This window comes from Pelobates fuscus, chromosome 12 (assembly GCF_036172605.1).
Source record: "Pelobates fuscus isolate aPelFus1 chromosome 12, aPelFus1.pri, whole genome shotgun sequence".
Lineage (NCBI taxonomy): Eukaryota > Metazoa > Chordata > Amphibia > Anura > Pelobatidae > Pelobates > Pelobates fuscus.
The window spans coordinates 12,380,305-12,408,147 of NC_086328.1; the positions used below are offsets into that span (position 1 = coordinate 12,380,305).

A 27,843-nucleotide genomic window follows, 5' to 3' on the forward strand; every position below is an offset into this window, starting at 1 on the left:
ACTGGGAGTATTATTGCTGTGGAGCTCTGTTATACACTCAGACACATTACTGGGAGTATTATTGCTGTGGAGCTCTGTTTTGAACTCAGACAATATGGAGCTCCTGGAAACAGGGACATTAAGATAACAAAAAGGGACAGAGGAGGGATTTGAGCCCACAATAGGGACTGTCCCTCCTGCACTGGGACACTTGGGAGGTGTGTTGTTAGAGTTCTGTTAGATAGGGTTTTCCCAGTCATTCAGTCAGTAACCTAGTGTGAGCAGGCTGCACTGCCCCCATGCGGCCAGCAGGGGGCTGTCTCCGCGCATGCGCAGTGTGTCCCCGGGCTGTGTGAGCGGGGCCTGTGTGGGAGCAGCGAGCGGCGGCGCTGGATTCTCTCGCGAGGACGGACGCCATTATCGCCACAAAACAACACGAGAACTCGCCCCCAAACGGTAATAGCGAGCTGCAGCCGGGCTGTGCGGGAGCTGCCGGCACTCTCAGCTCGGCCTGGCATCCCCGGCTCCCCCCCAGCTCTCCCCCCGGGCACAGCGACCCACGGGCGGGGAGCCACACTAGGAAAGGCCGGGGATCCGGGAGGCAGAGCGGGCCTGAGGCTGGGTATCACTCACTGGGTATCACTGCCGGGCCTGGGGCTCCCTGACTGTGTGTGGGGACCTGGGGCCGGCATGGACACACTGCGCTGCAATGGGAAACATTATATTAATAATAATAATAATAATAACCATGGCTTCAATGGGAAATGTTATATAAATAATAATAACCATGGCTACAATGTGAAATATTTTTAAATCATCATAATAATAATAATAACCATGGCTACAATGGGGAATATTATATTAATAATATTAATAACCATGGCTGCAATGGGAAATATTATATAAATAATAATAATATTAATAACCATGGCTGCAATGGGAAATATTATAATAATAATAATAACCATGGCTACAATGGGAAATATATAATAATAATAATAATAACCATGGCTACAATGGCAAATATTATATAAATAATAATAATAACCATGGCTGTAATGGGAAATATTATATAAACAATAATAATAATAACCATGGCTGCAATGGGAAATATTATAATAATAATAATAACCATGGCTGCAATGGGGAATATTATATAAACAATAATAATAATAACCATGGCTACAATGTGAAATATTATATAAATAATAATAACCATGGCTACAATGGGGAATATTATATAAATAATAATAATATTAATAACAACCATGGCTGCAATGGTTGTTATTATTATTATTATATTATTTATATATAATAATATTAATATTCCCATTGCAGCCATGGTTGATATATATATAAATAACCATGGCTGCAATGGGAATATTAATATTATTATTATTATTATTTATAAAACAACCATGGCTTCAATGGGAAATATATAAATAATAATATTAATAACAACCATGGCTACAATGGGAAATATAAATATTATTTATATAACAACCATGGCTTCAATGGGAAATATTAATATTATTATTTATATAACAACCATGGCTGCAATGGGAAATATTAATATTATTATTTATATAACAACCATGGCTGCAATGGGAAATATTAATATTATTATTTATATAACAAATATGGCTGCAATGGGAAATATTATTATTATTAATACAGCAGCCATGACTTTATGTTTTATTAATATTATTTATATAACAACCATGACTTTAATGTGTTTTATTAATATTATTTATATAACAACCATGGCTTCAATGGGAAATATTATTATTATTATTTATTTATACAGCAGCCATGGCTTCAATGTGTTTTATTTATATTATTATTTATACAGCAGCCATGGCTTCAATGTGTTTTATTAATAATATTATTGTTTATACTGCAGCCGTGGCTTTACTGCGTGCTGTAGAAATTCTCTGCACTTTTTAAGTTTGTGTGTGTACTTGTATATAATGTAGTTCTGTTATTGAGTTTTACAATATCAAAATTCAGATTTTTGTTATTTTGTCTTTTGTTTAGATTACTTATATCATGAATTGGTAAATACACTTGCGTTATTAAAGCACATTTATATATTTCACAAATACAAGTGCTGATGTGTGTATTGAGATGTGGTGTACATTCAAAAACTTTTATCTTGCATCTAATATATATTTTAACGTTTTGGAGTCATTATGTGTGTATTCCATAAATACCTACAAAAGTGCTGTTGTGTGTTACTGATTTATATGTGTGGGCACACATAGAATGTTGGTCCATCCTTAACCCCTTAAGGACACATGACATGTCATGATTCCCTTTTATTCCAGAAGTTTGGTCCTTAAGGGGTTAAACTGGTGAAAGTATAGTTTCAAAGGTTTAATCATTTTTATTTGTGTTTAGATCATAGTGATTCAATAATGTGGGCATTTTACTCTCGTTTTCCATGAAGATAGAAACTTTATGGAAAGACTTATTTTGATTTCCATTTTAATTCCAGCACCATTAGGCCAAGTAGGATATTAACAAGTTTTAGCAAATTGTGTTAAAGAGCAGAGCTGGAATAAATGACAATGGATATTAGCTTCTCCCGTACTGTACAAACGATTTTTGCGTGTGATCCCATCTATGGAAGATTTAGCTTGATCTTCTATTACCCACGGTGATACAGTAAAGCCAACAAGAACTGCAGGCTGGACTGAAGAAGATGGCAGCACGGAGAAGAGAGGTTCAGGTAAGTATATCCGACCCCTCTTCTGCTGAGGGTTTCACCATGTAAGTGGGCACAACATTTTCCGGATTTGTCCTTTTAAAGTTTATTTTTCTGCATGTGTAAAATGAAATGTAGAAACGTTACTTCATGTCCTCTAAGCATTATTGTCACTACCTCTGATTGTAGTGGCTATGGTGCTGTTTGGTTATAGATGCAGGCTATTTGGATTTTGTCAAATTGCTTTTGAGCAGCCTTTCTGAACTCTTTGGTTCAATAGAATAGCTACCTCCTATTGCCATGTGCTCACAGCCTTTGGTTCTATGGAGTTAGCATACAATGAAAACCGCTCTGAATTGCAGGGAATTTAAATGCGATTGTCAAAACAAATCAGAAAGTAGCAAGACTTATTGTCTGATTAAAAGCCAAGGGCTATAAGGCCTTATATAAGTGTGCATTTCTATTGAAACCTACACTGTTTCCAAAAAAAAAACAAAAAAACACACCACCCATAAAATATTTCCGCAAGCTAAACTGCTTTAGGTGTCAGGAGTGTCCCTTTAATAAATAAATGTACTGTCAGAATACTTTTTTTATTTAAAATCTTTATTTTTGCTGTGCATTGAAAATACAGCCAAGCTTGCAACACCATAACAGCGAGTACAAGTAAGGCATGAAACAAAACAGTTCCATGGCAAGTTAGTAGTTCTGCACAATTATGGTATAATGAATATATCTAGACCTAAGTTATTGCGTAAGCTTGCAAAGATATACATTTCTAGTTATGAGGAATGTTAAGAAAGCAATCACGTGTAAGCAAAACCTTACAACCTTTGTCTTAGAATGCAATCACACTGCCCCAATCCATCTGACAGAAACAAAACTGAAATATAAACAAATAGGCATAAAAGAACCTTTCTGCAGTACACCGCTAAATACAATTGAAAGGTAGTGAGGTTGCACTGAAGTTAGAGTTCCAGATCAGCCAATTCCCAGACTCTGTAGGTGTAGTAAACATGCAAATGGAACTTTAGTGGTGTCAGTGGCTCGGTGGTATGGCAAGGCTTCCCAATAGCCCCAGACTTGCTCAAAGGCTTGCCTCCCTTAACCACGGACTGGGAGACTTTCCAGGTCCTTCCCCTTGAGGGTATGGTGGCGATATGATACAGTTTGTCATTGTCTACGCGTACGTCTCTGCCTATGTAGTTGATGCGGTGGGAATAAACCCTTAGTGGCCTTCCACCCAGGTGGGTGCGTGAGGTCAGAAGTAGTTGCTTGGGGTCGAATAGTACCCAAGGTAGGCCCACCTCTACTGCTTTTCCTATCCTTTCCAATGCCATCTTGGCTACATAACCGAGTAGACCTGTGATAGTGGTGGACATGGGTCGCAGAATCCCCCAGTAATGACAGGTCCAGTTTTAAGTCTTCAGTGGTGTTATTAGCGTTTGTGAAAGAGTACTAACAGTTTAGTTCTACAGTGGTCTCATCTAGAAACTGGATATTACATGAGAACGTCAGGTTTTTTGTTAGGGGTGACAGAGTGACCTCACAATCCCTGTTGAGCGCTCAGAGAAAGCCGTCCAATGTGGACCAGCTCCCTTTCAAGTTTGACACCCTTCCCCCCAATACTGTTTGTTAGGTAAAAAGCTTTAGGCCACATACAAAACTGATAACACAGGTTAATGTTGCAACTGTAGACTGTTCTTTATGGTACTAATAAAATAATTGCCTCAGTCACTCACAGTATGCCAACACGAGCATATTGTCAGTATATCACACTGAGGTAGTGATTACGGTAATCCTAATTTAAACAAACATTCCAAGCATCATAACTACGACAATCTGCCATAATGGTTTTGTTGGCAGGTGTGCAATGCTGCTGTTGTCTTATGGTATGTAGTCATTTTTAGTACAATAACTGCTTACCTGGGTGCAAATGGCTGTGTGTAAAGGAGGAGACTATATTTAAAAGAAGAAAAACTACCACAACAAGAGGACATAGTCTTAAATTAGAGGGGCAAAGTTTTTTAAAATAATATCAGGTAGTATTACTTTACTGAGAGGGTAGTGGATGCATGGAATAGCCTTCCAGCTGATGTGGTAGAGGTTAACACAGGGAAGGAGTTTAAGCATGCGTGGGATAGGCATAAGGCTATCCTAACTATAAGATAAGGCCAGGGCTAATGAAAGTATTTAGAAAATTGGGCAGACTAGAGGCTGAATGGTTCTTATCTGCCGTCACATTCTATGTGTTTAGTCTTCTGCAAGAAATTGCAGTTTGCACTATAGTGAAGTAGGGCCATGCAGCACCATGCTAATTTTTCAGAGAGTTCAGTTGATGAGTTCAGCCTGCTGAGTTCTTAGAGATAATTTAATTATCCTGCTGGAATACACCAAAAGCACGGTCTGCAAGACCCAGGTAAGTTTCTTGTTAAAACAGCATTCCATTGGCTCAGTGTAGCATTTTACCGCGCATGCACACTCCTATTAGATTAACTGTGGTCATCGGACTGATGTTCTCAGACATGGAGGCAGCGAGCAAGCAAGCACACAGGCCAGTGATCTGCGGGATGTAAGGTAAGTAAAACCTTTTAACCCCTTAAGGACCAAACTTCTGGAATAAAAGGGAATCATGACATGTCATGTGTCCTTAAGGGGTTAAACCTTTGCAAAGGTGGGTAACTGACATAGGTAGGGGAACAATATAGAATTAAATGAGCACTATAGGGTCAGGAACACCACCATAGTGTTAAAACCACCATCTGGGCCCCTAATGCCTCAATAAATATAACAAAATCTTACTATATTCAAGCCTGAAGCTGTAACTCTGCATGATGTTTGTCTCAGAAAAACAAGCAGTCTGCTGACATCAGAAGTGGTGGCCTGATCCAATCACAATGCTTCCACATCGGATTGGCTGAGACTGACAAAGAGGCAGATCAGGGGCAGAACCAGCATGATTCAAACACAGCCCCGGCCAATCAGCATCTCCTCATAGAGATAATTTAAATCAATGAATCTCTGAGTAAAGTTCAGTGTGTGCATGCAGAGGGAGGAGATACTGAATGTTTGGATGCATTTTAGGCAGCCATGACCCAGGAAGGATCTCTAACAGCTATCTGAGGAGTGGCCAGTGAAGGTATCACTAGGCTTTAATGTAAACACTGCATTTTCTCTGAAAAGACAGTGTTTACAGCAAAAAGCCTGAAGGTAATGATTCTACTCACCAGAACAAATTCAATAAGCTATAGTTGTTCTGGTGACTATAGTGTCCCTTTAAGAGTATGTTTGTGCACCAAATGCCATAGTGTTTCTTCAAAGGATCACTGCAGATAACTTAAGCTTGTTGAAGTGATTTATGTATCTGGAGTCTGTCATACTTGTGTCAGTTTCCAAAAGTGCTGAATGCAATAGAAATCATCACTTTTATAATTGGGGGCAAAAGAAGTGGCCAGTGCACTGGGGTAGAGGTAGAGCATGCCTTTCTCTCTTTTTAGTGAGCTGTACTACAGCTCATTGAGAAGCATAGGAAATCTGTGGACGCATAGAATCGCTTGTGGCTCAAGCACAGAGGCTTCAGAATGAGAAAATCTGTGACTGGCAAAGAGAGGAGGTGTTTTAAAGGCTGCAGACAGCAGGTCTGCAGCTTTTAGAACATTTTTTCATTTACCCCAAAAGAAAACATGCAGAAATAATATCTACAAAATTATTAAAATGAATCTGAATGAGATCATCCAAATAAATCCCAAATGGCAGTAAATCCCTCTCCAATCATCCCCAGATAGGTCATCTAGTATATTAATAATAATAATAATAAAAAAAAACTACTTTATTGGGGAAAATAAAAACTGTGAATTAAATCAGAGTAGCAATAGCGGAATAGAACTCTGAATTTGCCTTTTGGGCACTATTTTGGTGTTTGAAATTTCCAATTTTGTTAGCAAAAGGAGAATTGTTAAAGATATATTGCACATTTGTGACTATTTTCAGAATTCATTGTTAGAGTTATGAAAAAATGCTATAGAATGTAAGCTTCTTTGAGCAGGGCCCTAACCCATCGTTCCTGTAAGTTTATTTGTAATTGTCCTATTTATAGTTAAATCCCCCCTCTAATAATATTGTAAAGCGCTACAGAATCTGTTGGCGCTATATAAATGGCAATAATAATAATAATCTGTGCACAATGTAGTAACATCTTATAGCCAGTAGGGGTCCCACTGGTTTCCCTCTAGTAAAATTGGTCAGAGTGATGTATACATAAAGCCAAGAATGGCAGTGTGAACGAATGCCATATTTATTCTGTCAATAAAAAAAATTCTGCAAAAGTTACTTGTTAAATCTGTATTCCAATTTTGAGGAAAGGTTAGTCCTGTCTTTCCCATGATATCTTCTTTCTTTTCTTTTTTTTTTTGTTTCAATAAATACTATGAATTTTCTAACTAAGCAAGCAATAGGTATCGCCTGGTGCCCTGCAGGTTTTCACAATTAGATATTAGGCCTTAGAAAACCTCAAGAATCCGCAATAATAAAAATGGCACCTTATGAAAAGGCTAAATGTTTTTAATCCAATAATTGTTCAGAACCCTTCAGATATTATCTTGAGCTAATCTGGAATTCTGGCCTCTGACCAAAATATGCTTAAAAGTTGAAATAACACCCAAATGTCTGAGCCAAAGATCCCAGAGTCTCTATATTGTCTTGGATGTGCTTTGCCTCTTGTGTTGCCAGATTCAAATGAAAGACCTAGGGGAAGTTCTGTTTTTGTTGGACAGAACCTCACCTGCACTGTTACGTTTGGACAATTTTTCCTGGTAGCTTAATTTTGTGATTGAAAAAAATTACTGAAGAATACTTGGATATTTTTTGTCAACTTGCTGCGGATGTTTTGCGTTCTATTTCAGCCTGTTTTCCAGGAAGTGTCAAAATGTAATCCTGTCTTTAGCAATGTATTCCAATCACATCATCCATCTGTTTGGTCGTTTCTTGATAAATGTAATGCTGCTTATGAAAACTCTGATTCTGTCTCCGTATCTAAAGCCATGCTTGTTTTTTTGGCTGACAAACAAAACAAAAAATAAGATGACTAAAACTCACCTCCGTTCCAGCGCCAAGGTCTGTGACCCTTCTCTGCTGACATCACTCCCCTTTCCTGTACACCACACTTGGGTGGGGTGGGGTGGGGGGCACATGGGAAAAGTGTTCTGCCATTGGCTGTCTGTTGCCAGTTTGCTGTGCGTGCTGCCAAGAAACATCCAAAAACACAGAACTGACATCCAAACCTGGCCATTCCCTTACACCTCTGGCAGCAGTGGGGTTAAACTCTGTATGTGTAACTTCTCATATTTAAATGGTGCACATACAGACTCCAGGCACTATGACCACTTCAAATCAGTGAACTTCTCACGGTGATTATAGTAACACTTTCAAATTACATCTGTTTGTTTTATCTCCATTTTTTTTTGGAGTTTTGTAATCCTATGATACAATTGATGAATTGAATTTTTTTAATTTTTTTTGTGCCAGAAGTTTTTTTCTTCTGAAGCATCAATTCCTGGAAGACAGTTTTATTTTTTTTTGTTATTTGGTGAATGCAGCTAATGTGGCCATGTGCGCTCTACAGCTTCCTACTGACAATATACAGTGCGTGGGAAATGTGACTGCAATTAGTGTCATTCTTGAACACAATGAATAGAGCCTTGATAGATTAACAAAGAGAACTGGGTGGATAGGTGGGTACATCACGTTATTATGTTTTAAAAAAAAAAAAAAGTAACATCTTAAAAAAATCTCCATATTGCCCACATCTTGTACTAGCGTTTGAAGAATTCTTTGAAGCTGTCCTTCTAATTGAAAGATATACTGTTATTGGGTTCATTTCCTTTTTGTAGTGCATACAACTCACTTCTCAAGATGCTAGCAGCAGGAATGTATGTTTTTATTTATTCCTGTCCGATCCTTGACTCATCTTACCTTGCTGTGATTATTGCCTTAAAAGCCTGAACCCTGCTTGGGCCAATACTATAATTCAGCAGAGCCAGCCTGTCTAGATAGATTTATCTAGTTTTCTGGCTCATCCATTCAAGCATCTCCTGTGAATAGCTATTTTAACAGGCGCCATTGAATTGGTCTACAATGTGCTTCAGTGTAGCGTTCATTTCTTAGAAATGAGGTCACACTTAAGTTTGTTATATCTACCTATTCAATGGTTCTTTTCATTATACACTTTTAAATTCTGATTCCATATTGTTTAGTATTTAAATTGTATAAAATTATTCCCTCTATTAGCCTCTCTTTTTTAACTTTGGCTGCAGAAAGCACATCAGATTATTGTCTCATTGAGACCATAAACTGTCTACACCGTGCAGTTCATTGTCAATTGCACTGTGTCATATTTCCATTTTTATACAAATAAAGGCATGTTGCCTTTCAAAACAGGTGTGTCCAGTTGGAAACTCTCCAGCTGTTTTCAGAGTCCGTCAGCTGGCGAGTTAATAAATTGTAATGGGGCTTTTAATGGTTCCACCATCCTGTGTTCTATAGTTCTATAGTCTTGGCCATTCAAGTGTAACATCAAAATCACAAGTTAAAGCAACCTCATTCTCTTTGCATCACCCTGACCAGCATTTTCTACAACTTTGTAGCCCATTGATTGTAGGAGCCACGGTTAGAGCCTTGATCAACCTAAACACAGCCAATTTTATTACCTGCTAAAAAACAAAAATACCCTTTAATGGGGTTCTTGCCTGCCTTGTTTGATGGAGGCAGTTGTAAACATTTAAAGGTAGTTGCTTTTTTAACCCCTTAGTGACCAGACTGTTTTTCAATTTTCTTAGCGTTAAGGACCAGGGCTGTTTTTACATTTCTGCTGTGTTTGTGTTTAGCTGTAATTTTTCTCTTACTCATTTACTGTACCCACACATATTGTATACAGTTTGGCCTTTCTAAAGATACCATTATTTTCATCATATCATAAAATTTACTATAAAAAATTATAAAATATGATAAAAGTGTTTTAAAAATACACCTTTTCTAACGTTGACCCCCAAAATCAGTTACGCATCTACACCCGCCAAAAAACACCCATACTAAATAGTTTTTAAATTGTCCTGAGTTTAGAAATACCCAATGGTAACATGTTCTTAGCTTTTTTTTTGCAAGTTATAGAGCTATATGTACAAGTAGGATACTGCTGTTTCAATATATATATATATATATATATATTTAAAATGTATCAATAGTGACATTGTAACACTGTTATCTGTCATATATCTCTAAATCACACCTCACCCCCACATGTACATATTTTTTTAAAGGGACACTATAGTCACCCAGACCACTTCAGATCAATGAAGTGGTCTGGGTGCCAGGTCCTTCAGGTTTTAACCCTTCAGATGTAAACATAGCAGTTTCAGAGAAACTGCTATGTTTACATTACAGGGTTAATCCAACCTCTAGTGGCTGTCTTCCTGACAGCGTGCAGAACGTCCATAGGAAAGCATTGAGACTCCACTCGGGAGCTGACGTCGGTGGAGGAGGAGAGGTCCCTCGGCGCTGGATAAAGGTAAGTTGCTGAATGGGTTTTAACCCCTTCAGCGCCAAGGGCGGGGGACCCTGATGGTGGGGGGTTTTCCTGACACTATAGTGATCCTTTAAAGTAGACAACCCAGGGTATTCAATATGGGGTATGGCCAGTCTTTTTTTAGTAGCCACTTAGTCACAAACACTAGCCAAAGTTAGCATTACTAATTGTTTTTTGCATTTTTAACACACAAACAAATATAAATGCTAACTTTGGCCAGTGTTTGTGACTAAGTGGCTACTAAAAAAGACTGAACATACCCCATTTGCAATACCTTGGGTTGTCTTCTTTTGCAAATGGTTTGCCATCATGGGGGTAGTTCTCATTCCTGGGCTACCATACGCTCTCAAAGGCAACATAACCAATCTGACAAATTTCAATGTGAAAAAATTGAAAATTAAGCCTTATATTTGACCCTGTAACTTTCAAAAACACTGTAAAACCTGTACATGGGGGATACTCTTATACTCGGGAGACTTTGCTGAACACAAATATTAGTGTTTCAAAACAGTAAAACGTATCACAACAATAATATCATCCGTGAAAGTGCCATATGTGTGTGAAAAATGCAAAAAACGAAACTTTCCCGAGTAAAACTGTACCCCCCATGTACAGGTTTTAGGGTGTCTTGGAAAGTTACAGGGTTAAATATAGTGCAAGCAAATTAAATTCTCTGGACTTTTGGCCTTGGTTGTCAGGCAGGTCCCTCAAATTGCAATCAGTAAAATTACTTAATTATGTGTGTAAGAGGAGAATAGTGCTAGCATAGCTATAATGATTTGAGCAGAATTTTCTGCTGGATCCTAAGACATTTTTACATTACTGCATCTTACACAATGCAAATTAAGCGTTAAGAGATAAAAGCTTAAGGCTGAAAGGACCACTCTAGGCACCCAGACCACTTCAGCTTAATGAAGTGGTCTGGGTGCCAGGTCCAGCTAGGGTTAACCCATTTTTTTTATAAACATAGCAGTTTCAGAGAAACTGCTATGTTTATTAATGGGTTAAGCCTTCCCCCTAATCCTCTAGTGGCTGTCTCATTGACAGCCGCTAGAGGCGCTTGCGTGATTCTCACTGTGAAAATCACAGTGAGAGCACGCAAGCGTCCATAGGAAAGCATTGTAAATGCTTTCCTATGCGACCGGCTGAATGCGCGCGCAGCTCTTGCCGCGCGTGCGCATTCAGCCGAAAGGGAGGAGGTGGAGAGGAGGAGGAGAGCTCCCCGCCCAGCGCTGAAAAAAGGTAAGTTTTAACCCTTTTCCCCTTTCCAGAGCCGGGTGGGGGCACCCTCAGGGCACTCTAGTGCCAGGAAAACGAGTATGTTTTCCTGGCATTAGAGTGGTCCTTTAAGAAACCATAAAATTAGGGACATACTGTCGTGGCTAGACTTGGAACGTTACAACAATGCTTAAAAGAACACTATAGTCACCTACATTACTTTAGCTAAATAAAGCAGTTTTAGTTTATAGATCACTCCCTTGCAATTTCACTGCGCAATTCACTGTAATTTAGGAGTTAAATCACTTTGTTTCTGTTTATGCAGCCCTAGCCACACCTCCCCTGGCTATGACTGAAAGAGCCTGCATGAAAAAAAAAACAGGTTTTACTTTCAAACAGATGTAATTTACCTTAAATAATTGTATCTCAATCTCTAAATTGAACTTTAATCACATACAGGAGGCTCTTGCAGGGTCTAGCAAGCTATTAACATAGCAGGGGATAAGAAAATCTTAATTAAACAGAACTTGCAATAAAGAAAGCCTAAATAGGGCTCTCTTTACAGGAAGTGTTTATGGAATGCTGTGCAAGTCACATGCAGGGAGGTGTGACTAGGGTTCATAAACAAAGGGATTTAACTCCTAAATGGCAGAGGATTGAGCGGTGAGGCTGCAGGGGCATGTTCCATACACCAAAACTGCTTCATTAAGCTAAAGTTGTTCAGGTGACTATAGTGTCCCTTTAAGTAAAATAAAGTAGGCTAGACATGCTGAACAAATAGAGCTGTTTTAGTGCCACTGGGTTACGAATCGTAAAGGAAAAGTGAGTAGAGAGACTGTATTCCCTATATTAAACTTAGTATGATAGATCTAAGCGGGATGTCTGCCATCAGTTAGACTGTAGCTTACCCTATGCCACGAAGAGGCATCCAGATGTAGGTCTTCCCCTGTTGTAAAATTAACAGTCCCGCAGGACTCATTGGCCTTTGTGTGGTCTATAAATGGCAGGAATTCTGTGCCGGGATACTTTGCCCCCTGGAGTCCAGACCTTATAGGGGACTGCAGCTGCATGACCAAGAACCCCTCTTCTCCATTTGGTAGGGTCGTGGACCCCAGGGCTTTTCGGGTTACAGAGGGCTCTGCAGGTACTTGAGCGGCCGATAGGTATGCCCCCAGCTCAGACCATGGTCGGTGTTCCCATGCGGCTTCCCCACCTGTTAGCGTAGAAGTTAGCTTGCAGGACTGAGATCGGTGAGCTAAGCGCTTCCAGAACCATTGGCAGATCAGGTCAAACTGAGCTTTGAAGCGTTCTCTCCATTTGCAGGTGTCCGGGTCTTCCTGAGACTTTAGAGATTGTTGCATGGCGGCCATCTTTGGCCCGCCATGGGGACTGCGATTTGGCAGGAGACTCCGGTTATGCAGTGAAGTGAGTTGCTCCAGTGGGGACCGGGAGGGGGAGGGGGAGTTTCGGGATGGCATGAGATTCCATGTGTGCAGCACGCTCGGAGCCGGGAGTGTGGCCACCTCTCCCAAACGCCATGCCGCTGTTCAAGTTAGGCCGCATTGTCAGACCGCTGATTCTCTGTGGAGGGCGGACAGAGCACACTCACATTTGCCCACTCGGTGCTGTGTTGATATACCAGTCTCTGAAAACAGGATACTTCGCGATTATAGCCTGGAAAGTTTGTTTTAGGCTTGTGTGTTCAGGAGCAGTCATGATGCACCTCTGGCCATCTTGGCTGGCAGGCCAGGCCCCCCCATATTTATATATAAGTCTACGTGTATATTTATGTAATTATGTATATGGACATATGTATATTTCGTATTATTTTTATTTATTTATTTATATATACATATATATATATAATTTCATTCTAAGTGTATTTTGATATAAATATATATTAATATCTCAATACAGTTAGATTAAAATGACATATATATATATATATATATAAATTCATTTATTTATGTATTCTACATATTTTATATATTTTTATTTTTTTACTATATATATATAAATATAATATATAGTTATATAATATACATGTGTAATTTAATTAGAAGTGTATTTTTATCTTAAACTCTATATATATATATATATATATATATACAGTTGCAATAAAAAGTATGTGAACCCTTTGGAATGATATGGATTTCTGCACAAATTGGTCATAAAATGTGATCTGATCATCATCTAAGTCCCAACAAACTAATAACACACAAAGAATGAAATGTTGCCATGTTTTTATTGAACACACCATGTAAACATTCACAGTGCAGGTGGAAAAAGTATGTGAACCCTTGTATTTAATAACTGGTTGATCCTCCTTTGGCAGCAATAACTTCAACCAAACGTTTCCTGTAGTTGCAGATCAGACATGCACAACGGTCAGGAGTAATTCTTGACCATTCCGAGGTCATGCCACAGCATCTAAATCGGGTTGAGGTCAGGACTGGGCCACTTCAGAAGGCGTATTTTCTTCTGTTTAAGCCATTCTGTTGTTGATTTACTTCTATGCTTTGGGTCATTGTCCTGTTGCAACACCCATCTTCTGTTGAGCTTCAGCTGGTAGACAGATGGCCTTAAGTTCTCCTGCAAAATGTCTTGATAAACTTGGGAATTAATTTCCTTCGATGATAGCAATCCGCCCAGGCCCTGACGCAGCAAAGCAGCCCCAAATCATGATGCCCCCACCACCATACTTCACAGTTGGGATGAGGTTTTGATGTTGGTGTGCTGTGCCTCTTTTTTGCCACACATAGTGTTGTGTGTTTCTTCCAAACAACTCAACTTTGGTTTCATCTGTCCACAGAATATTATGCCAGTACTGCTGTGAAACATCAAGGTGCTCTTGTGCTAATTATAAATGAAATCCATTCTTGTTTAGTGTTTTACGTATTGTAGAGTCGCTAACAGGGATGTTAGCATTTGCCAGTGACTTTTGTAAGTCTTTAGGTGACACTCTAGGATTCTTCTTCACCTCATTAAGCAGTCTGCGCTGTGCTCTTGCAGTTATCTTTACAGGACGGCCATTCCTAGGGAGAGTAGCAGCAGTGCTGAACTTTCTCCATTTATAGACAATTTGTCTTACCGTGGACTGATGAACAGCAAGGCTTTTGGAGATACTTTTATAACCCTTTCCAGCTTTATGCAAGTCAACAATTCTTAATCGTAGGTCTTCTGAGAGCTCTTTTGTGCGAGGCATCATTCACATCAGGCAATGCTTCTTGTGAAAAGCAAACCCAGAACTGGTGTGTGTTTTTTATAGGGCAGGACAGCTGTAACCAACACCTCCAATCTCATCTCATCTCATTGATTGGACTCCAGTTGGCTGACATCTCACTCCAATTAGCTATTGGAGATGTTATTAGTCTAGGGGTTCACATACTTTTTCCACCTGCACTGTGAATGTTTACATGGTGTGTTCAATAAAAACATGGCAACATTTCATTCTTTGTGTGTTATTAGTTTAAGCAGACTGTGATTGTCTATTGTTGTGACTTAGATGATGATCAGATCACATTTTATGACCAATTTGTGCAGAAATCCATATCATTCCAAAGGGTTCACATACTTTTTCTTGCAACTGTGTATGTATGTGTATATATATACACATACATACACAGTTGCAAGAAAAAGTATATATTATATCTATATATATATATATATATATATATATATATATATGTGTGTGTGTGTGTGTAAATATATATATATATACACACACACACATATATAGATATAATATATGTATATATATCTCATATCAGTCAGTTCAGGCAGTCCCCCTGCAGGCAGATGCCTGGCCGCCTATTGCGGCCATGTGACCGCTCTGTTAGAGTGATCACATGGCCCGCGGGGGCCTAATTTGCTGAGGGGGCTGTCAGACTGTCCCCCCAGAACGAGAGGAACGGCGATGATCGGATAAGTAATTAGGAATTTGTGTCGGACGTACCTAGTATGTCCACGTTTGGGAAGGGGTTAAATAGCCTGGTTCATTTAATTTGAAGGGACACTGTAGACTACAGAACTACTACAGCTTAATGTAGTGCTTCTCGGGGCATACAGCCTGTCCCAGCACACTGAGCAGCGTGAATGCTTCCGTTTCTGAGAAAAAGCATTGTAAACACTGTAGCCAAATACCATATCTTGTCGCTGTCACTTGGACAGCCACTAGAGGGACTTCCTGGTTGAGGACTTGCAAGGACCAGCATTCAGTGTGTCAATACTGTGCATGGGGATGCCAAATGCTCACCAAAGAGATGCAGTGAGTTAATGCGCACTAGTCTCACAATGCTTTCCAATAATGATGATCTCTGCCAACAGAGGCAATATGACTGTGGCGAGACCAGCACGCCAGAGGAAATAAGAGTAAAACTCTTTAATTTGGTTAACTAATCTAAATAATTATATAGATAATAATAAAAAAAAATGCTGCAATGTTCTTTTAAGGTCTATTTCCTTACCTTGACAATTTTGTCTGACATTTCACACACCTTTCATTCTGCTGCAGTTTCTGAGTTTTCCCACACATCGTTGGAAATCTTACTCCAAACTGATTTAGTTGTAAACTCGTAGATTAATTTACAGTTGGGTACATAGAACATATTTCAAATCTGTTATCATGCATGTGATAAATAGTTCTCCAGAGAATTCAGACTAAATATTGGCTTTGCTGTTGTCTGTGGAACTTCATCTTTTACTTCAGACTAGACAAGGCTGCCCCCTCTTCCAATTTTTTTTGCACTCGGTATAAAATGCCTTCTGTAGCCATTCAACCAGCCCCAGTAACAGTCTCTTCTGACGCCCTCCTGAAGTTGCTTCTCAGATCCTTCTCCTAGTACTGTATTTCACTAATTTGCCATCTTTTTGCATTAAAAATTACACTCCTGAAACGGCCCCATCTCTTTTGCACCATTAATTCCTATTCATATCATCTCCAATGAATTATATTTTTCTTTATTTGTGCCATAAAAAAACAAAATTGTCTTGGTTTCTTCTCCATAAGCCCAAATGTCTGTGTGATAAAATTCAAAGTATTTTTATTTCATCTTTTGGCGTAAATACATGTCTAGCATGTGATGACCAGCTGTACATACATCCCCGATTAATGTGAAGAAACTCGGTTGATTTTTATTACTTTGTCAGCATAATGTACCTGAAATAAGATGATGTTGTTTTTGGAAATCTATCCATTTTGGCGGCATTCGTATATTTTTAAACAGTGCTTGGAAGCTCTGATAATAATTATACAGAACAATATTTTGGTGTTGGGATCGAACTGCCCTCCAAAATTACCCTCCCTGGGGTCCATCTGATAGGACCACTCTGTGAGTCCAGGAAAACACTTTCTCCTTTCCAGTTACTCTGGCTACCTTCATTCTACTGAAAGCAAATTATTCCTCTAAAGCACATGGTCAGTACAGCTTTCCTATTGTAAATGGAATGCTGCTTTAATCCCTAAATTAAATTTTATAATTACACTTACAGTTGCCAAGTTAAATATTTTGGCAAAATAGGAAATGTATTTTTTTTTTCCGGGTTAATTATTGTGTAATCTCTTGTTTTCCATATGGCTCTTTACCAATGTACTCTCAGAAAGTTTTGCCTTTTCACATAGAGAAGAAGCCGTTTTGCTTCTTAAAACATACATGATACATAAACATTTAGATAGCTAGGTGAAGAGAGTCCGTACAGAATTCAGATATGCTTTTTAACCCCCATGACTACAGATTATCCGTGTTTGCCCTTCGGAGGAATCTTCAGAGTTTAGGAGGCTCTAAATCTCGCCTTAGATGATTTACCTTGTGACAAACCTATTGCAAATACTAAGGCAAAATAGTTTTTATTTGTAAATCCATTCAATAACAGAGAAAAAGGATTTAAAGAGATCCTTGAAGCACCAAAATAACTATAATGGAGTGGCTTTGGTGTATAAACCCCCTGGAATGTCACTGCTGAATTCTCTGCCTAAAATACTTGAGCTTTAAGAAGTGTGTGGGAAGGGAGTTTACACCAGGGGACAGGTGACTAACGCTGCAGAGACAAAGTGATTTAACTGCAGGAGCATGGTCAAAACACCAAAACCACTTCATTAAGTTAGTTGTTTTGTTCCTTGGAGTGTCCATTTAAACTTAACAAAAAATGTTTCATTGAATGTTTTCTCAGTGTTTCGTGTTATCTTTTTTTGTAACACTTTATTGAATCATTTCAGTTTTCGGTTCACGAACTTGTCATTTCTTTATAAGGTCCAATAAACACTGAAAGTTGGATAAAAGCAAGGGGGTGGTGTCATTGTTTACTTTTTTTTGGTTTTGTCTTTTAATAAGAACTTGTAACATGCACTTGTGAATATATTTTCTAACTATCTATGCCAGTGTTAAAGGGATACTCCATGCATAACAACCACTAAGCTTCATGCAAACGTGAATTTCTGCGTAAGTCTGTCCAACTTTGCAGAGGTGGAGGGGATGGTTTATGGTGCTTTGGGTGTCCATTTCTTATAAGGATATGCTGAGGTCAGTTTGCTACATCTAATATTGTGCTATTTGTCTTGCTCTGACAGTTTGTGTTTGGCACCCGTTTAGTTCTGCTTTATTGCAGACAATGCTTAAAAATTAATACCCCCCCATCAAAGAAAGATACCAGTTAATGCTCTCCCCCACACACTTTTTACTCCGATCCCCAGCTTGTGTTGTTTTTGTGGAGAGTGGGTGCCAAAGGATGGAGCTAAGAGAGCAATATATGTTACCCCCCGGTATATGAAATGCCTTGTGGCACTTTTTGGTTCTCCGGTATCTATTTAATTGTGTCCTTTGTAAAGAGTAATTCGTACAATCCTAAACAGTCAGCTAATCTCTGGTCATTTATCATTTTGTTTCCCAAAGTTCTGTGTAAATGAATTCACGCTGTTTCACTCCATTGACTATAATGAGCCGTGTAACAGGCTTAAATCTGGCTCATTTGTTACATTGACATGGGTTTTCTCTCTTTACCATCAAGCGCTGTAAATAAATGTTGCTTAATGGCTTTTCATCCATGTTGGGTCGAAGCTGTAACAAGACTGCATTAGGCTCTTGTAAAGGGTCCAATTGACTTTTTCACAATCAGCAAGCTGTAACATGTTAAATCTACCCCAGACTACCTGATGGATTGCATTACAATACGGCAAATAATGACACACTCCCCTCTTGGTAAGGACAGGGACACTAAAGTGTTAGAAATATTCCTAATGTTTAGTGTTCCTTTAACCCCTTAAGGACACATGACGTGTGTGACACGTCATGATTCCATTTTATTCCAGAAGTTTGGTCCTTAAGGGGTTAATTATTCGTTGTAACAAATTCTGTTAGGTCGCCAACCTTGATGCATCCCTGGCTGTTCTGGTAGGGGTGGTTTTAGTTCCAGGTTATGGAAGTCAAATCACGGTGTATGTCTTTACAACTTAAACATGTAAAATGGGTTCTATTTATTTTTCTTCTGCCCTATGGTTTGGGTGCGGGTCTGCGTTCTCGCAGCCCATATAGTGTTACGTGATGTTGATGTTTGAACCCATGGTGATAAACTGGATCTCTCTGTTCTTCAGTTTATTTTCTCTCTGCTTTCCAGGGCCATTTTTAGGCTGTGAAATGGGAAGGATTCCTGTAACACTCCATTAAAGCCTGGTCATTGCTAATGATTGTGGTGTGGATGAGCAGTCTTTGAACTGCCAAGCACAAAAATTCATTTTAAAGATGGAGAAAGAAAAATACTAATACTAATTAGGCAGTGCACCATTAAAGGCGGTCTGTGAGAATCTCAACCTTTATAGCCAGCTGAGGGTGTGATATTTAAAACAATAAATAATAAAAATGTACTTGTCCAAGACACAGAAATGGTAGCCCAATCTACTTGTTCCTCAGAACAATATAATTGGCCTGACACAAAGATTGGGGCCCTTTCCTAGAGCTGTAGACAATGACAGTGCTATTTGCTAAACTAATTTTCATAAATTTAATCTGAATGGAAAAATAGATGGTATGGACATTTTCTCTAACTTTGTTATAGTTAGAATATGGTTAATTTTGCTATTTGGATTTATTTTGCAAAAATTCCAAGTTTTGTGAATTACACTGAGTGTAGTCTCTGCGTGCGTGCGTGTGTGTGTGTGTTTTGTGTGTTCTGGCTGTATGTAATGTGTGTGTGTGTGTGTGTGTGCGCGCGCGCGCTGGCTGAATGTAATGTGTGTGTGTGTGTGTGTGTGTGTGCGCGTGTGTGCGCTGGCTGTATGTAATTGGGTGTGTGTGTTCCAATTTTTATCCTTTACAATTTGAGTGTTTTATTAATATATAAGTGATGCTTATAATGAATACACATGTAAATATTAATGTAAATATTAATAATACATGTGTAAACATAAATTGTTGAATTTGTTTACTAAAGTTTTGTACTACACAGCCTTTTGACACATACACTGCAAAAAACCATCACTGACCCACACACTGTCACTCTGACACATACCCACAAACACACACACTGATCATTTACACACAATCTACAGCAGACCAACATACTGTACAGGCTAAAGCCCAATTCCATATTTCACATTAAAGGACCACTATAGTGCCAGGAAAACATACTCGTTTTCCTGGCACTATAGTGCCTTGAGGGTGCCCCCACCCTCAGGGACCCCCTCCTGCCGGGCTCTGGGGAGAGTAAAGGGTTAAAACGTACCTTTATTCCAGCGCTGGGCGGGGAGCTCTCCTCCTCCTCTCCGCCTCCGATCCTCCCTTTCGGCTGAATGCGCATGCACGGCAAGAGCTGCGCGCGCATCCAGCCGGTCTCATAGGAAAGCATTTATAATGCTTTCCTATGGACGCTTGCGTGCTCTCACTGTGATTTTCACAGTGAGAAGCACGCAAGAGCCTCTAGCGGCTGTCAGTGAGACAGCCACTAGAGGATTTGGAGGCTGGATTAACCCTATTATAAACATAGCAGTTTCTCTGAAACTGCTATGTTTATAAAAAAAAAAAAAAAAAAAAAAAAAAAAAGGGTTAATCCTAGAGGGACCTGGCACCCAGACCACTTCATTAAGCTGAAGTGGTCTGGGTGCCTAGAGTGGTCCTTTAACAGCAGTCGGTCTGCAGATTGTCCTTTTGACTTTTGTTTTCTCCATGCACAGACTGCTGGCTGATGTCATGAGGCATCCTGGCGGCCCTTAGCTCTGTGCATCGCGAGGGGCACCTTCCCGTACCCGGACTACTGCGGTCCGGGCCAGCTTTGCGCAGCGGACAGTCCTTCTTCCACTGCACTAATGCTACCCCCTGGCAGCCCGGCAGTTACCCGTAGCACGGCTAAAAGAATAGAAAAACTGCTTGGCCTGGGGTTGAGCCATATAAACTCAGCACATCAGTGCTACGGTGCCTATTCAAAAGCCCTCATTAGTATTTAAAATACCATATACTGTATATATTAAATACAATGTAAAGTAACATAGAATTACTGTTGATAGCTGTATGAAGCCACTTTTGACATCAGGTTGACCAAGAAATACCCAGTTCATTAAAAACAAACCATAAGCAACTTCAGCTCAGAAATCTCCTTACAGCTTGCTGCATCCCACTCTGCCCACGATGTGTATATTTTAATCAAACTTTTATAAATAAATTACCGTATGTTAGAATTTATTTCTGCTCTTACCTGCATGTCCAGAGTTTGATATCTGTCACAATCTGCCCTGGCTACCATACCTAAATTATAACTGCGTTCTTCTGTATTTGACTCTGACTTTGTATTCTTCACCAGCCCTGAACTAACCCATTAGAATGTGACTTCAATGCACTTGTGTGCAATGTTATTTTATACCATGTGACATAGTATGCTGAGCTTATATATGTAAAAAGTACCCCTACCTATCTGTAGCCTCCATTGCCTATAGCCCCAGCACTTATAATCACTGAACAGAAACCTAACTCATTGCGCTCAATAAGGTGAAATCATTTTTAAAATTTTTTTTTAAAATTCTTTATTTTTTGATTCGACAGGAGCAACAAATATACAGGGTAGGGTTTGCTTGCGCAGAAGCCAACAATAGTATTACAATAGCATGCAAAAATATACTGCAAAACCCCCCTGAGATCCCATAGCAACACATCCGTGTCTTTCGTCTCCCGTCGAGGGTTTTATAGGTCTCAGGCATACATCAATTGTCCCAAAGGAGGTCTAAAACGGAATCTAAATGGTCAGCTCTAGTTAACCTCTCTCCCGTATCACGTCGATCATGCCTGAGAAGATTTACTAAGAGAGAAAAAAAAAAGAAAAAATTAACAAAGTAGAAGGAAGAGAAGTGACCTTCCTTTTAGAATAGGTAGAAGTAGGAAAGAAAGTAAGAGAGAAGAGAAAAAGATGTGGTGCAGAGTCCGGGACACGGCGAGAGCAGGACGGGCAGCGGGGGGAGGCCCAGCGCTACCGCCGCCAACCAGAGATCCCCAAACCACTTATTGCTCTATTCTATATTATCTGCCTTCCGCGGAACCCACTACGCTATCATCCCACGGCTCCCAGAGTTTCCGGAACTTCTCTGTTGTCCCTCTAACCCGCGCCGTCAGGTCGTCCATTATCCGACATTCACGGATCCTGGATATCACGCCCGTAAACTCCGGACCTTCAGGCGAGAGCCACGCGGTGGCAATAGTACGTCTCGCCCCAAGAGTTATTTTATGGACCAGTGTCTGCTCTCTTTTGGTCCAGCCATCAAGGGTCCTATTCAGTAAGTATACCCATGGATCCAATAGTAGGGGTTTGTTAAATGTCTGCAGCAATAATCCCTCCACTGCCTTCCAAAAGCCACGTAGTTTCGGGCATTCCCACCACATGTGGAGGTACGTTCCCCGGGATCCACAGCCCCTCCAGCAATCATCCGTGTCCAGTTTGCGCATCTTATATAGTTTGATGGGAGTGGTGTACCACCGGAACATGGTCTTCCACGTCTGTTCCTGAAGCGTGACGCAGATAGAGGAATTTTTGTTCGCTTCCCATATTTCTTGCCATTCCACGCCTTCTAAAACTTCCCCTAAATCTGCCTCCCACTGATCGGTATAAGTCAACCGTCCCCATTCTTTGTTCTCCGTGCCAAGATGAGCGTATATGAGTGTTATCATGCCCTTGGGGATCGCTCCATCCCGACATAATTTCTCATAAAAAGTCAGTCGTTCCTGGGCAGCTCCCTTTATGTGGGTTTTGCCCGCGAAGTCCCGGATCTGAAGGTATCTAAAAAAATCCTTCGGGGTTAAGTGGGAGTCTCTTTGGAGTTCGTCAAATTGGACGATCTGCCCATTACGGTATAGTTGGTGAATCCACTGCAGTCCTGTTCCCTCTAAATTCCGGAAGTCTCTGGGGGTCATTCCCGGTGGAAATTCCCTGTTCCGAAGTTTCGGGGTCAGAGGGGAGGGGGATGATGCTAATCCGTATTTGTGACGATTATCATCCCAAATGCGAAGCGAGTTGAGTATGGATGGGCAAGTCACTCGTATAGCAGGTCTATGTGCCGTCGGGACCCACATGGTGACGTCCCAGCCCACCATCATGGATTCTATTTCAACCCATCTCCTTTCTTCCGGTGGAGAGTGCCACATCGCCACCTGCGTCTGTAAAGAATCTGTCTAGATATTCTGTGTCTCTTGTGCTGCCAAATGAACTCACCGATGGATCTTTGTAACTGTGTCAATTGGGTTTTAGTAACGCGTATAGGCAAGGCCTGGAATAAAAATAGGATGCGTGGGAGGACATTCATTTTGACAGAGTTAATCCGCCCAATCCAGGAAATGGGTTTATCCGTCCATTTTTCTAAGACCCCGGTTAAGATTCTAAGCAAGGGACCGTAGTTAGCGGAATACAGACGTAGAGGGTCAGCTGTGAGATGGATACCACAATATTTCAGTGTGTCTCTTTCCACCCTAAGTCGGAAGGCCTCTCGTATGCGATTTACGTCTGCCTCTTGCATATGGATCGGCATAGCACTGGACTTTTGCATGTTAGCTTTATATCCCGACGTTGCTCCATACTCCCGTATGACGTCCTGCAGCGCCGCCATGGAGTCCAGGGGGTTCGTGATAGTGAGGAGGACATCGTCGGCGTAAGCCGAGACAGTGAATTCGCCATCTCCCACTCGCACTCCCCTAATTCCTGGATGTTGCCTAATAGCTTGCAGCAAAGGCTCCAACGCCAGTACAAACAAGAGGGGAGAGAGTGGGCACCCCTGTCTGGTTCCATTAAAAAGCCGAAATGGCGTCATTGAGGCTCCTGTAATCTGCACCTGTGCTCGCACTTCATGATACATCGCTTTCGTAATCGTTATAAACTCGTCAGGGAAACCCAGGTGTTTCAGCACCGTAAACAGAAATTGCCACCGCACCCTATCAAATGCCCTTTCTGCATCAATGGAGACCACCAACGTGGGCGTCTGCGAGGTCACTTGTTTCCAAATCAGATCAATATTCCTCCTAGTGTTTTCAAACAGTTGTCTGCCCTGAATAAAGCCCACTTGATCGGCGTGGACGAGAGGTCAGCAGCGGATTCAGTCTATCAGCTTGAATTTTCGCTAAGATCTTAAGATCGTGGTTGATCAGCGATATAGGCCTGAAATTTTCTGGTCCGAGTGAATCTTTGTCTGGTTTGGGTATCAAGATGATAGTAGCGAGGGCCATATTTGTGTCTAGCCGCCCCCCCTGTCTCAGGTTGGAGAAAAGTCCGGTCAGTTGAGGTGCAAGTTCTTCCTTGAAAACTTTATAGTACGAGCCGTCAAAACCGTCCGGTCCCGGTGCTTTGTTGCCTTTCAAGCTCGAAATGGCTCTACATACTTCATCTTCTGAGATGTCCGCTGCAAGAATACCCACTGCCTCCCTCCTGAGTTTGGCCATCCCGAGTGTACCGAGATATTTGAGGATATGTTCTTCTTCCTTTTCGTCATCAGCATGCGTACCCGGAGTATGATTGTATAATTGTTTGTAGAATTCCTCGAACACCTGGACAATCTCGTCAGGTCTCGATTTTGTCGTGCCATCCGGGTGTCTGATGGCTGTGATAATCATTTTTGAACCTATATAGGTTGAATAATGTTTGTAAATCATTGGATTAGTACAATTAAAGAGACGATTAACACTTCTAGACACTTCTAGACTGCGGTAGCTTGGCACCATGTCTAGAAGTGTCAACCGTCTCTGCTTTTGTCTCAGTATATCTTTCGACTGAGTGGTATTTTATATGAAATTCCAAAACAGTCAATATGATTAGTTCTTAAAGATTTTATCTTTATGAAATACTCCTTTTTCGTGGGATGACCATTCCGCTTTAATACCCAATCCTAGACCCAGTACTGTCCCTGTAATACTCCCTTTTTCTTTTCACCGACTTCGTTTTGCAAGGGTTTATAATCCCTTTTAATGCATTCGCACATCAATTCTAGAAGGTCAGTTCCACATCTTTAAAAGCGAGCTTGTCCCTTTCAAGCACCAAACATAGTCAAACGTTCCATCAAGCCTTTGATGTCCTATGATTTATATGTTGGCTTTTTGTAAAATCTATTACTTGCTAAATTTATTAAAGCAGTACCGTTTTGTAAATTAATCCCTAATGTAGAATAAAAGGGGAGGGGGAGATCTCAGTCTCTGTCTGTTTTTAGTTAACTCACACTATTGAGTGGGGTCTGGAAAGTGTCCACCAGATAGAAGTCTTTTGACGAAGTCGTCATGGCCTGTGTTCTTCAAGTAAATTCAATGAATAAAATTGACTGTCTGTCACAAGCAAGCACCATCACGATGCATTTGACATGCCTGTTAGCGTCTGAACATATTGGTGCCTTTTATGTAACAATGTAGCCAATCCAATCACTTATCACAATATGCTTCTTTGATCACGTTCAAGTCATGAAATTGGCCACACGTTTAGGAAATTAAATGAAGTCATCAGAAATGATAGATGCTCTTGTCCCTTAGATATTTTTTTAATGGAAAACAGTTTTTTTTTTTTTTGGAATCCAGATGGACACTGTTCTAACAGTTTTCTATTATTTCTGTGATGTACTGTAAGTACAAGCATATTCAAGTTTTCTTTTTTTAATTTTCTCCATTCTCTTCTTCTAACTCTTTTTCCTTGTTCCCTGCTCCCCTCCATCTGTGATCACTGCAGCGTTGGGGCCAATAATCTGTGCTGGCATAGATTTCTTCAACTTGCTCCCTATACCCCTCATATCACTTATATAGGATATGATTCTGTCTCAATGCAGTTGGAGAAGATCATTTGACAGTTTGAATTCTATAAAATACATCGGAAGGTTCTACAGGTTTCTATTGATTCACCATTCTCATGATCTCTTTGAGCAATGTTCTTTAATTCTCTTTCAGTTGCAATATTTTTAGTTGTGCTCCCTTGTCCATCAAGCAGGTCTGTTTTAAAAGACCGCGTCTGACTGAGTTCTTTACTTTTTAACTTACTGTGCCTCACATATCAAAATATTCTTGCAGCCAATAAAGACAGAGTAGCAATGATAAGCCGTTTGGACATGTAGAAATTAATTTCCCGAAGTCTGGAAGTGAAGCCAAGTACATATCTTACCGTTATAGTTTTACAGATGCAGTCATGACTTCTAAACACTTTGGCGAGAATTCGCAGCAGAACACGCAAACTTCTAGCGATTTGCAGCAAATGTGTGAACTTAAAAAATAAAATAAAAACTAGACTTACTTTTCATTTACTTAGTATGTTACAATAATATATACAGTTTGCATTCTTTATATGTTATGTTCAATAATGGCTCAAATCCTATACCTTGATAATTCAGGGACACTTTATCCATTTCGTATTGTATAGTAAAATGATACTTTATTACTGTAAAGGCAAATCTTCTTCTTTTCCTATACAGTATTTGTAGTTTTGTGGAATGTACCTATTGCCTTGCAGATTTGTTTTTATTTATTGTAGTTCTCAAAATATATAAGGGATACGTAAATAAGAGGGGTAGTGCATCTCTTACACAATAGGGAGCAATACTGCATGTCAATCAATTAGCATATATTGTAAAAACCATACATACTGTATTATAGATTGTACGGTCAGTACTGGTCACAGAGTATTGCATTAGTACGTGCAGCCAGGTTAACTGTATACAAGAAATCTGGCTCCTGAAGGCACATGTAAATAAAAAGGGACAAAATAGAAAGGAAATTGGTGACTAGAGCAGCGGGATATGTGAAAGTGATGATGAGTCCGCTAGTCTAATAAGTGTGCCGTTTGTGAGTTATTGTCAATTACAGGGTTACTTTAAGAAAACACTGGTTTTGGTCATAGTAACCCTTCCAATCCTATTACCGCCCCCTACAGGGATAAAGAATAATTCAAATTCACGTCTGTTTAAGCAAATAGGTCAAGTTCTACCTCTACCTGTTCTTCCTATTAACACTGCTTAGTGGGGATGGATGTCAGGGAGGGCCTGGCGAGGAGAGGATTTTAGCAGGTTTGGAGCCAGCAATAGTTGACTGTTGCCAGCATGCTCTGTGTTCTGACGACAGAAGCCAAACAGAGCTTACATAATCCAGTCTTGGGCCGGCTAGTGACACTCTTATGATACAGCTGGAGTTAGTCCTTGGCAGCAGAGGGGTTAAATACTGCACATTCAGCCTGCAGGCACCATGACCACTTCAAATCTATGGAATAATGTTTTAAGTCTTGCTTTATGATGCCAATCAGGATGCTCCATGTAAATTTCAAGGATCCCAGCAGGTGTCTGAGCTTTGTTCCTAGAATACCCCTCCTTGGCAATTTATTATAGGTTTCCTTATGTAGTGTACAGTTAAAGGGACACTATAGTCACCAAAACAACTTTAGCTTAATAAAACATTATTGGTATATAGATCATGCCCCTGCAGTCTCACTGCTCAATTCTCTGCCATTTAGGAGTTAAATCACTTTGTTTATGAACCCTAGTCACACCTCCCTGCATGTGACTTGCACAGCCTTCATAAACACTTCCTGTAAAGAGTCATCTAATGTTTTATAGTGATGTACCAAACTGTTCGCCGGCGAATAGTTCCCCGCGAACATAGCATGTTCGCGTCCGCCACCGCGGGCGAACACATGCGGTGTTCGGTCCGCCCCCTATTCGTCATCATTGAGTAAACTTTGACCCTGTACCTCACAGTCAGCAGACACATTACAGCCAATCAGCAGCACACCCTCCCTAGCAGACCCTCCCACCTACTGGACAGCATCCATTTTAGATTAATTCGGAAGCTGCAACCATTTTTTTTTTCCAATTTCTTTTTTTTAGTGCATATAAATGTTACAAGTAGATACTACCCCCAGACACTCTGTGTTACTGCAGATACTC

The 27,843-nt window shown here is 40.2% G+C and overlaps 1 protein-coding gene across 2 annotated transcripts in view; it reads left to right on the forward strand.

Moving 5' to 3' along the window:
* Positions 1-335: 335 nt before the first annotated feature.
* BANP (BTG3 associated nuclear protein) overlaps positions 336-27,843 on the forward strand; it is a 375,637-nt gene continuing 348,129 nt past the window's right edge. For both annotated transcript variants that reach the window (XM_063437623.1, XM_063437624.1), the window contains exon 1: positions 336-435. The gene's annotated coding sequence lies outside the window, so the exon portion shown is untranslated. The remainder of the gene's footprint in view (positions 436-27,843) is intronic.